The 9,242-nt window shown below is 45.0% G+C and overlaps 1 long non-coding RNA gene across 1 annotated transcript; it reads left to right on the plus strand.

Annotated features, from left to right (window-relative positions):
• Positions 1 to 6: 6 nt before the first annotated feature.
• Positions 7 to 1,537, plus strand: LOC109365998. Its single transcript, XR_002111949.1, has 2 exons — positions 7 to 708; positions 1,507 to 1,537. It is a non-coding gene; the product is annotated as an uncharacterized LOC109365998 (long non-coding RNA).
• Positions 1,538 to 9,242: the final 7,705 nt, after the last annotated feature.

A 9,242-nucleotide genomic window follows, 5' to 3' on the forward strand; every position in this document is an offset into this window, starting at 1 on the left:
GCCAGAGGCGCCGGGAGGGATTTTGTGACGGGAGAAGATACGCCTGGGTTCGGGGCTGAGCAAGGCAGCCCACACCGGCCTGCAGCGAAGGTTCCGTGGCTTCCCAAGCCATGTCGGTGCTGTGTCAAGGCACGGGCTTGCCAAACCCCGGCTGCTAAGCACATTTATACGTGCTTTGAGTTCAGCCTGCCCCTGCCCGCCTGTGTCCATGTATGACTGAGTCCTTGTAGCAGTTCCTGCTGCGCTACCGTGGAGTAGCTCATTTCCTTCTGACTCAGCTTTGTCAGTCACGGAGTGCATTGCTCTGGCTTTAGGCTCAGGCCCTCGCTACTCTTCTGAGGTGCTCACTCACAGAAGAGCTCTAAGCTCGTCACTGCTCCTGGGATCTGCTTGCCCTTGCACAGCGTGCATGTAAAACTGTGCTGGAGAGGTCCACAGCAAATCTCAGAAGTGGAAACACTCTCCAAGCAAACACCTCTAAGCATGGAGGAGTGCGTGCTCCAGTTGTGAAAATGAGTGTGAAAATTCCCCCCACGTTTCCACGTTACGCAGAACAAAATTGTAGTGTCTGGAAAGATAGAAACTCAAGGTTAATGTGGAAGAGAGGAATGAAGACACTTGGAAGCTGAGATTACTAGTCAGCCAGCAATGTGAACGCCTCTCTGACACGCTCTTGCCAAGAAATCCTTCCTACGTAGACAAAACTTGGTACTTACAAGTATACAGTTTAAGTGCACAAAATTCCACAGAAGTATATATAGATAGTATATAAGTGTATATATACATACTGTATGTGCATTTGACAGGGATTTGGGGGCTACATCTGTACTAGCAAATGTTCTGGGGCACTACATCTCCATCGCGTATGAAGTTATAAGCTGATTCCTGTGAATTCATTCTCACCATAGTTTTGGCCTGAGCCAGTTTATACTCTTCAAAACAATTTCCAGACAAGGCTCAGGGAGTTAGCGTGGGCCAGGGGCCGTTCCCAATAACCACTTTGGATCCAAATGCCTTGCTCGAAGGATAAAAGAGTTTAATGTTATGGGTGCAAGCCATCTTGTGCCAGGGACTTCATTGCCAGAGAACAGTCCTGGGCATGTTTAAATTAGCGGTATAGACGTAGTCTAGGAGCCCAAGGGATTAGGCAGGGTTTTAAGAGTTGCGTGCCTGGACTTAGATGCTTGATTTCTCCCAAGATCAAGCTTATGGGACATTGTGGGTGTTGTCTTTCTTTTGCTTTGCTTAGTGGACATGGGCATTAATTCTTTTAACTCTTCTATCATCTTAGCTGAAAGTCCAGTTCTTCTGGAGATAATGGTCTTTAACTGTGTTTTTGTTGGTTGTTTTTTTTCTTTCCTAAATAGCAGCCACTCTGTGGAAGGTAAAGTGGGTTGTAATTAAAAAGTGATATTATCGCTGCCATCGTGACAGTGGTATATAGCAACAGTGAACTCTGTTTAATTAACACTTTTTTTTTTTTTTTTTTTAATATATACTTTTTAGGAACAAAGGTACCCAACACACAAGGAAAAAATAAAAAAACATGAAACAGCAGTTTTTCAAAGGGTGGCTAATCTTCATCAGGCATTGTAGGAAACAGCTTCCTTTGCCTTCAGGTAAACTCTGGATATAATAAGATAATGCTAATTTTGCTACATGAAATCAGAGGGACTAGCTAGATTTTGTGAAGGAACAGCGCTGCAAATGTATTCAGTTATACTAATTTATACTGATCCTTGTGATATAATCTCTCTTGGGAATTGTGCTATTGAGTTTTCACTATATGAACAGACTTTAGATTTTAGCGTTTCTGTGTTCCCTGAAGAATGACACAGAAAGGCTTAGGACAGATAGCAGAAAACCTATGTTAATATGGAAGAGCATAATCCTCCAAGTTGCATACTTTTCCTGACCCATCTGTCTGGTCTAATCATAGCTCTTTTCTCATAACTCTTTCTGGATGTTAACCTCTTATCCTGACTCTTACAATAACTTGAACATTATTTTTATCAGTATAGCCACCACATTAGCATTTAAGTACATGGCCAGGGCACAGTGATGAACATTGACATTATTGTTATCTGCGTGAGTCTGGTGGGATTGCAACTATGCCATGTATAAACATATAGTACCTGTCCATCCTATCCACAACCTATGAACATGTATTGGGATGGCTCTGATACCACGGTGATGATTTGCTGTGACTGAAGCAAGGAACTGAGCAGAATTATATTGAAAGCCTGTTTATCTGCAAGTCTAGGGAGTATCTGCCATATAGGGTGCAAATTTAGCTGCATCTTCAGAATGCCTTTGGGAGAAAGGTGAAGGGCTGAGAAGTGACTGAGGTTAACATCTGATCCTTTGGACTGAATCTGTCTGTCTCATTTTTTTGTGATTTGCTACATACCTGTGGTCTCCCAGAGGCTGAATACTGTGCACCTGCTATCCATGCTTCATGGTGTGCAAATAAGCTGATTTGGGGGATCCAGTGTTATGCATCTGGCACATCACCCATCCAGAAGGGAGCCAGAATACAGCTGAAAAAGTTGTTTTTCAAAAACAAGCTTCATGAAATTACTCACTAATTCCCTCTGGAATGCTGGCCACAGTGTAGAAGCTACAATGGAGGGAATTTGTTTCTGCATTGCCTCATCTGCTTGCAATCAGGATGTGTAGGTGATACTTATTTTGCTCCTAGAGGGCCAGGAATGTGGTGGCAGAATGTGAAAAGTATGTGGCTATAGTGCCTCTCTCACACACCTGAATGATGAGAGCTCACGCTAGAGTGGGATTTGGTGGCAGGCCTGCTCCTCTGGCTCTTGCACTGTCCTTGGGCATAAGCACTGAGGAGGGAGAATGTGGAGCCTGGGACCGTTTCCCTGGCTGACTGTGTGGGAGGCAACCAGACCTTTGGCTAACGAAGCACAACTTCCTGCTAGATGCTTGTATATGTGCGCATCAACACAAGGCTTTACTGCTATGTGGTAATCCCAGTTCCTGTTCTTAAGCATAGAGGAAGACCTGGGAAAACCCCAAAAGCAACTAAGGCCATGGCTCAGGTGTCTTTCGCTTCCTAAAGGGGCTCTATTTCAAGCGTGAGCTGGTTTAGAGGCAAATACGTGGTCTCGTGTGCCCTCTAGGGACGGTTAGTATGTAATACAGGCAAAATAAGTACGGCTTTTAATAAGTTTTTTCTAGCTTGTCTCTCCGCAGATGAGGTTTGTAGGACAGGAGTAGCGATTGAGCAGCCAGCACCTGCTTCCGTCGTGACAGTGCCTTTAGCTGAAAGCTTGTAGCTTAGGAACAGGGAGACTTAAGGGAGGAACTTGCAGTAAAATTTCCATGCCGTCCCACTTCAACCCCTTTTCTGTCCCTTAGTCTTTGCTCTCCTTTTCCTACCATTTTTAGTGCTAGCGTGCCTGCATGCAGAGCTTGCTGCTTTTGATCCCAGTCTCGTTTCCTCCCTCCCAAGGCCATGTTCATCCTTGTTTATACAGCCATGCTGCCTAGAGAACTGTTCTAACTGGGATTTCTGGTGGACAGCGTGCCAAAAGCCTTAGTTTTATAGACTGACAAAAGTTTCAGTGTATGGCCTTGGCTTCTCTGGAAGCCTGGGGAATATGCAGCGTGCAGTCACAGAGTTCAGAAAGCAAAGGGTAGATGACATGCTTATGATTTACTCTCATTGCAAAAAGCTTCTAAAAGTCCATAGTGCTCTCCTGCCTTACTGAGTTCAGCGATCAAAGCTTTTCAGGCAGAGACTCTGAGGACAGGTTGTCTTGTTCTGTTTCTCAAAGTTCTGTTTTCCTGGATGCTTGGACCCCTTCTGTTGGCTTCTGGATGGTTTGTGGCCACACACCCCAAGTCATGAAAGCACTTTTCATTTCTATAGTTATTTTAAGGGCTGTTTTATTTCTGAGCCATCCTCTGAAGATTCTGCTGTATTGTCACTGCTGCAGAGGCCTCAAGCAGTACGTGTATGCCTCTACTCAGCCTTCTCTGCTGCTCTGAGAGCATCCCACAGCACAGCTTTACATAATGAATTCAGTGGACACAGAGCTGTCTTCCCCATCTCCCATGGAGCCTGGCAGCAGCTGGAGATGGGATGCATGCAGGCTGCAAAGCAGCCCTGACAGTTCTATGAAGCTTCACTCGCATCTGGCTGGTGTTTTCTGATCATCTGACAGCAATCTGAGTGGCTAGGCTTGCCATGAGGCACTGTCCCACAAGCTAGCCCAGCCGGGACACCATATGGGTGCAGCTGGACTGTCGCTCTCCTCACCAAAGCACTCTGCTCATCCTGGGATGGACTGCAAGGCAGCAGATTAAACTTGTTCCTCCAGGAAATATTTACTGGAATTCTTTTCTCTGCTGATTCTAACCTGGCTCTTTTTTTAACTTTCCTTGGGAGTACTAAAGCTGAGCAAAAATGCAGATCTAGATGGCGTGCCCAGCTATAGGAACTGGGAAACCTCTTTGATGTTGAAAGCTGTGTCTTGTTTATACACTTAGGATGAGCCCAGAGGCTGTCTGGGCAGTCAGGAAGTTCCAGAAAGGAATTTCCCCCCACATCAAACTAGCAACCATAATATTTTCTCCTTTCCTCTGCAGAGGCTGTGTGTGCTCATTTCCTAGAGCTTTTGCTTAAAAGATTTCCTGCTTCTGCAGGAACATAAGCCCTTTCTCTCTGATGCTGCCTTTCTAAGTACTGTAGCTTGATATTTCTTGTCTTTGACCTGAAGACTTCAAAGCTGAGGCAGTTGATGAGTTGGTTGGCCCTCTCGGTGGGGGTAAGATGAACCCCACAGAATATTTCATTTCTTTTTAGACTGACTGCTCCTTGCTAGGTGCATGACCGGGCTCATACCACTATATGATCCCAGCTGGGGACTTGTTAAGGTGCTTGAAAAGAAAGTGAGTTGCAGTGAGTGTATCTGGAGGAAAGAAGGTCAGAGATCCTTTAGTCAGATGATGATTCTTCTCCTCCAGGGGTTAGAAGAAGCTATCTAAAGCAAAAGTCATCACTTCGTTTTGCTTGCATTTCTGAGTAGCCAGGCTGCCCTGCTATCCTGATGCTTTGAGCTGTCCAAGATGAACCAATGCCTCTGCGAATGCTGCTCATGCTTTCCACTGCCACATAGGTATTATGAGGTCCCTTCCAAGCCCTTTCACAGAAAATCAAATGTTTGTAGCTCCAGATACACATTACACTGTGGTGCACAGTGTAAACTGAGATTGCAATTCTGTTTTTCCTGGTTCTTAGTATATTCATCACACACTGACTCCAATTGGCACTGATGATTTGCAGGATGAGAGCAGGCACCAAGGGAGTTCTAACAGGGATGGGGCTGCCCAGCAGCACCGTTGAGAAGATTGTCTCTGTTTCTTACTGCAGTCACGTGCCCTATGCTGTCATGGTCACTGTTACTATACCTAATAGCAGAGATCAGAAATTTCTGAACACCTTTCTCTTCAATTTCCCTTCTGCTTTTTTTCTACCTCTTGTACCAGACAAAAATGGCTTCTACAAAAGTATGCATCCTAAGTCCTTGCATGCATCTGACATGTAAAAGGTACCAGATACATACCAGCGTCAGTCATGTCTCACCAGTCCTTCTTGACACTCCCTGAATGTCCAAAGTTTTTGCTTGACAACAGCCAACAGCCAACAGTTTGGGAATAGATTTGCTATCTGATTTGTAGCTGTTAGATAGCTGTGGCTAGTTTCCACTCTTGGGTGCCTGTAAGCCTTAGTAGAGGGAGTCCTTTGTGACTGCCTGTGGGATCTTTCTCAATTGTTTGCCCCATGCTCATGGTTTGAAGACCACAGTGACAGAGCGTAGAGAGCACTTGTGTACATTGCAGCTTTATCCCTGCAGCAGACTAAATGGTGTTTATGGTTTGTAAGCTGGAGACTTGACTTCCGTAGGCCTCTCTAAGGCAAAAAATGTTGCTCAGAGGCAAAGTCAGAGACAGTCCCTTCTGGAGAAGCCTATAGGCCAAGCAATTCACATGCTAAGAGGAGAAATGCGATGGTGGTTAGCTCAGGAACAGAGCTCAGTGCTCTTTGTTGTGCTGAAAGCTGTAGCTGCCTCTTTTTAATCAGTAATACGGTTGTGGGAACAATTCTCATAATCTTTGTGGATTCTCCTGCTTGCCTGCTTTCTGCTGACACACACTGGACTGAGGCAGCTGGTGGATGGCCCTGCTCTGTGCCACCATTCAAGTTGTGCCTGGCTCTGGTCCCATGTCTTTTTCTAATCTAGCTCTAGGCTCAGTTTTCATCCTGATTCTGCGTTGCTCTTCTCTCTTAGCATTACCATTGGCAAACAGATGCTCTTTCCATGCCCAGAGCTGGCTGTAGCTCTAGCATTTGTCTCGGACATCACCCAGTTAGGGCATAAATTTAAAGGGATGGATGATCATGTTGCTTTGTTTGTTTTTTTTCCAGCTCCCTCTCCCTTGGTGTAATAAGCGGAGATCCCCAATAGATGGCACTTTAGCCTTTTTCCCGGCAGGTTTTTGCTATTAGCATGGAGATGTTCAGGCTGACTTTGCGCTGATGGAGCACGGTCATGTCACAGCACAGGGAAATGTGTGGGAAGAGGAGGCTGGAAAGTGATACACGGGCCAAGCAAATCCCCAGGTGATTTCCAAGGATAAAACCAGCATCCCTTTCCTTAAGAGGAGGCTTGGTATTAAGTTGTCCTCCAGGCACAATGGGAAACACAGCTCAGAGGGAATCTATGCATTAAACTAATCCTCGCTGCATTGTCTTCACCTCTCCTGGCTTGTGTCTGGTCTGTACTGTCTGGTCATGAGAGGAATATCTCCAAGGCAGGGGGAAAGATGTGGCATAGCAAAAACAAGGCAGTTCTCCAGAAGTATGTTCTCCTGACAGCACCAGGCAATAATGTGTATGTACTGGGGAAGTGAACCAGGATCCAGGCTCAGCACAGAGCTTCTTACCTTCTCCTTCACCACAGTGCAATGCGTTCCTGTAGAGGAAGCTTACCATTTGCCTCCCTTTGGCTTCTGGCTTGGCCATCAGGAACTTGAATAGATCTTTGAGCAATGCTGGAGCTGGCAAGTGGGCTTGTCATAAATGTTATGCAAAGGCTTAGTCATGTTTTATCAAGTGGCCAGAGGAAACTTAGTCTCTTTGATTGGGTTTGAGATTTGGTTTGAACTCAGCATTCAGATCAAAAATCCAAGAGTGAGAAACCCACAGGAACCAAAACCCAAGCAAACTGATCACATGAAATGCCTGGGAAACAAAACCACTGAATTTTGCATTGCTCCAGTAGCATGATCTAGTGACAGACTAGGTTACAGTCTGAGATAGTCTGGGAGCACACAGCTGGCATCCAAGAGATACAGCTTCTATTCGTGGATGTTCCACAGCTTTCCTGTGACCTTCAGAAAGTCAAGCAAACTTCCATGGTCTTCATTTTCTCCATTAGGAATAGTTCTACTACTTACACCTGGAAAATATTTTGTTATCCTCAGATATAAATTACTTGGTAATATTCTGTAACCCATGTATGCAGGGAGGAGCACAACCTCCAGACTTCTCACAAAGCCTTCTTTCCAATGTGTGATGCAGCAGCATGACCTGTCTCCAGCTGCACACGTCAAGCCTTGCCACTGGGGAAAGGACAAATCAAGAGGGAAGAGGCAATAGGTTGCAGCTCTTCTCTTTGCAAGGGCTTTTACTATGGACCTCTACTAAATTGCCAGCTGCCCGTTGCAGCAGCATGTTGCTGTGCCTTATTCAGAGGAAATGCTGGGTACCGTGGGTCAATGAGGAGCTTGTGATCTGCCAGTCAGCTGCTCCTGGCATTGTGGTTGTGGATTAGAGACACCTAGGGTACTTTACTAGCGTGAGGAGTGAGGTTAGCTGGGGAGGAACTTGAGAGTGCAAGCTTTTCTTGAGCCTGCTGGAATTCATAAATGCTTACAGAATAAAAACACTGGGAAAAGTATGTATAACTCAGCCCCAAAATGCTGGGGTGTACCCAAAGTTGGTGCTTCTGGCTATTCTTGTTAGATAAAATAGGAAGCAAGAAAGGAATAGTTGCTCTGCAGATATCTGCTAAAGCATAGGTAGGCAAAATTTGCAGAAGCAGAGCTAATACAAGTAATTACAGTATTAGGTTCTTTCACATCACAAGTGCTGTGACAAAGCTTTGCTGACATCTGGTTTTGCTGTTTGTCCATAGCAGCTCTGGCCTGTGAACAAGTTAAGCATCCTACCATCAAACCCACCAGGCTGCGGTCACTGCTGTGTTCTGTGCCTCAGTGGGATGGTGTGAGGTCAGGGAGAGACTGTGAGCTGTTTGTGGATGAGATGGAAAGTTCTGCTGTTCTGCTTTAGGCAGCTTCTCCCCTGCCCTAAGACAAACAGCTGGGCCTTGCAGAGTGCCTGTCTCAGCATTTGAATACAGAAAGCTCAAATACAGGAAACCTCTCGTATCCAGAAGTTTAAATGACTGGACCACCAGTAGGGTCATATCTCAAAGACCATTACAAGTGGAGCCAATAGCTCCAGGGCCTGAATAAGGAACAAACAATGCTCTGGGGAATTTGGCATGATATGAGGAAAAATAAATAAGAGACAGAAAAAAAATCTTCTTAAGTGATATTCATCAGGGCAAGAAAATGGTAAGAGATTCTCAGTTGCTTTCAGATGCGCCTTGATTATCAGCGAGCAGTCAGGAGTAATTCTTACCTAACAGTAAGTGTGTTATTGCATATTGATACAGAGGACTTCTGTTTTCTTCTGGCATTTTATTCTCTCCTGTCAGAAGCAGGACGCTAGGCTAGCGGTCTGGTAACACACTGTTACCTGTTTGCCTGTATCCAGGCAGTAAGGAAGAAGTACATAGAACAGTGTATGGTGAACAATGTATGGTGACCTAGGGTCTTAAGGTTGGATGGGGATTTCAATTTGGCATGAAATGGGGGTGAAATAGGTAAAAATAATTCTTTGATATGAATGCAGAATTCAGACAGCAAATACAACATAACAAATGAGTTACTACTATTGCCAGCTTCTTCAAAGGCAGCACTATCCTAAAAGGCAGAAGGATTAGTCTCTAGCTCAGACTCTGTGCTTGTTGCAGACCTTAAACAAAAAAATACTTTATTATCTGGACCTAAGATGAGTTCCTGTCCCTTCCTTCCTTCCTCCTTCCTTCCTTCTTTCTTTCTTTCTTTTTCTTTCTTTTCTTCTTTCT

This window comes from Meleagris gallopavo, chromosome 2 (genome assembly GCF_000146605.3).
Source record: "Meleagris gallopavo isolate NT-WF06-2002-E0010 breed Aviagen turkey brand Nicholas breeding stock chromosome 2, Turkey_5.1, whole genome shotgun sequence".
In the NCBI taxonomy this organism is placed as follows: domain Eukaryota; kingdom Metazoa; phylum Chordata; class Aves; order Galliformes; family Phasianidae; genus Meleagris; species Meleagris gallopavo.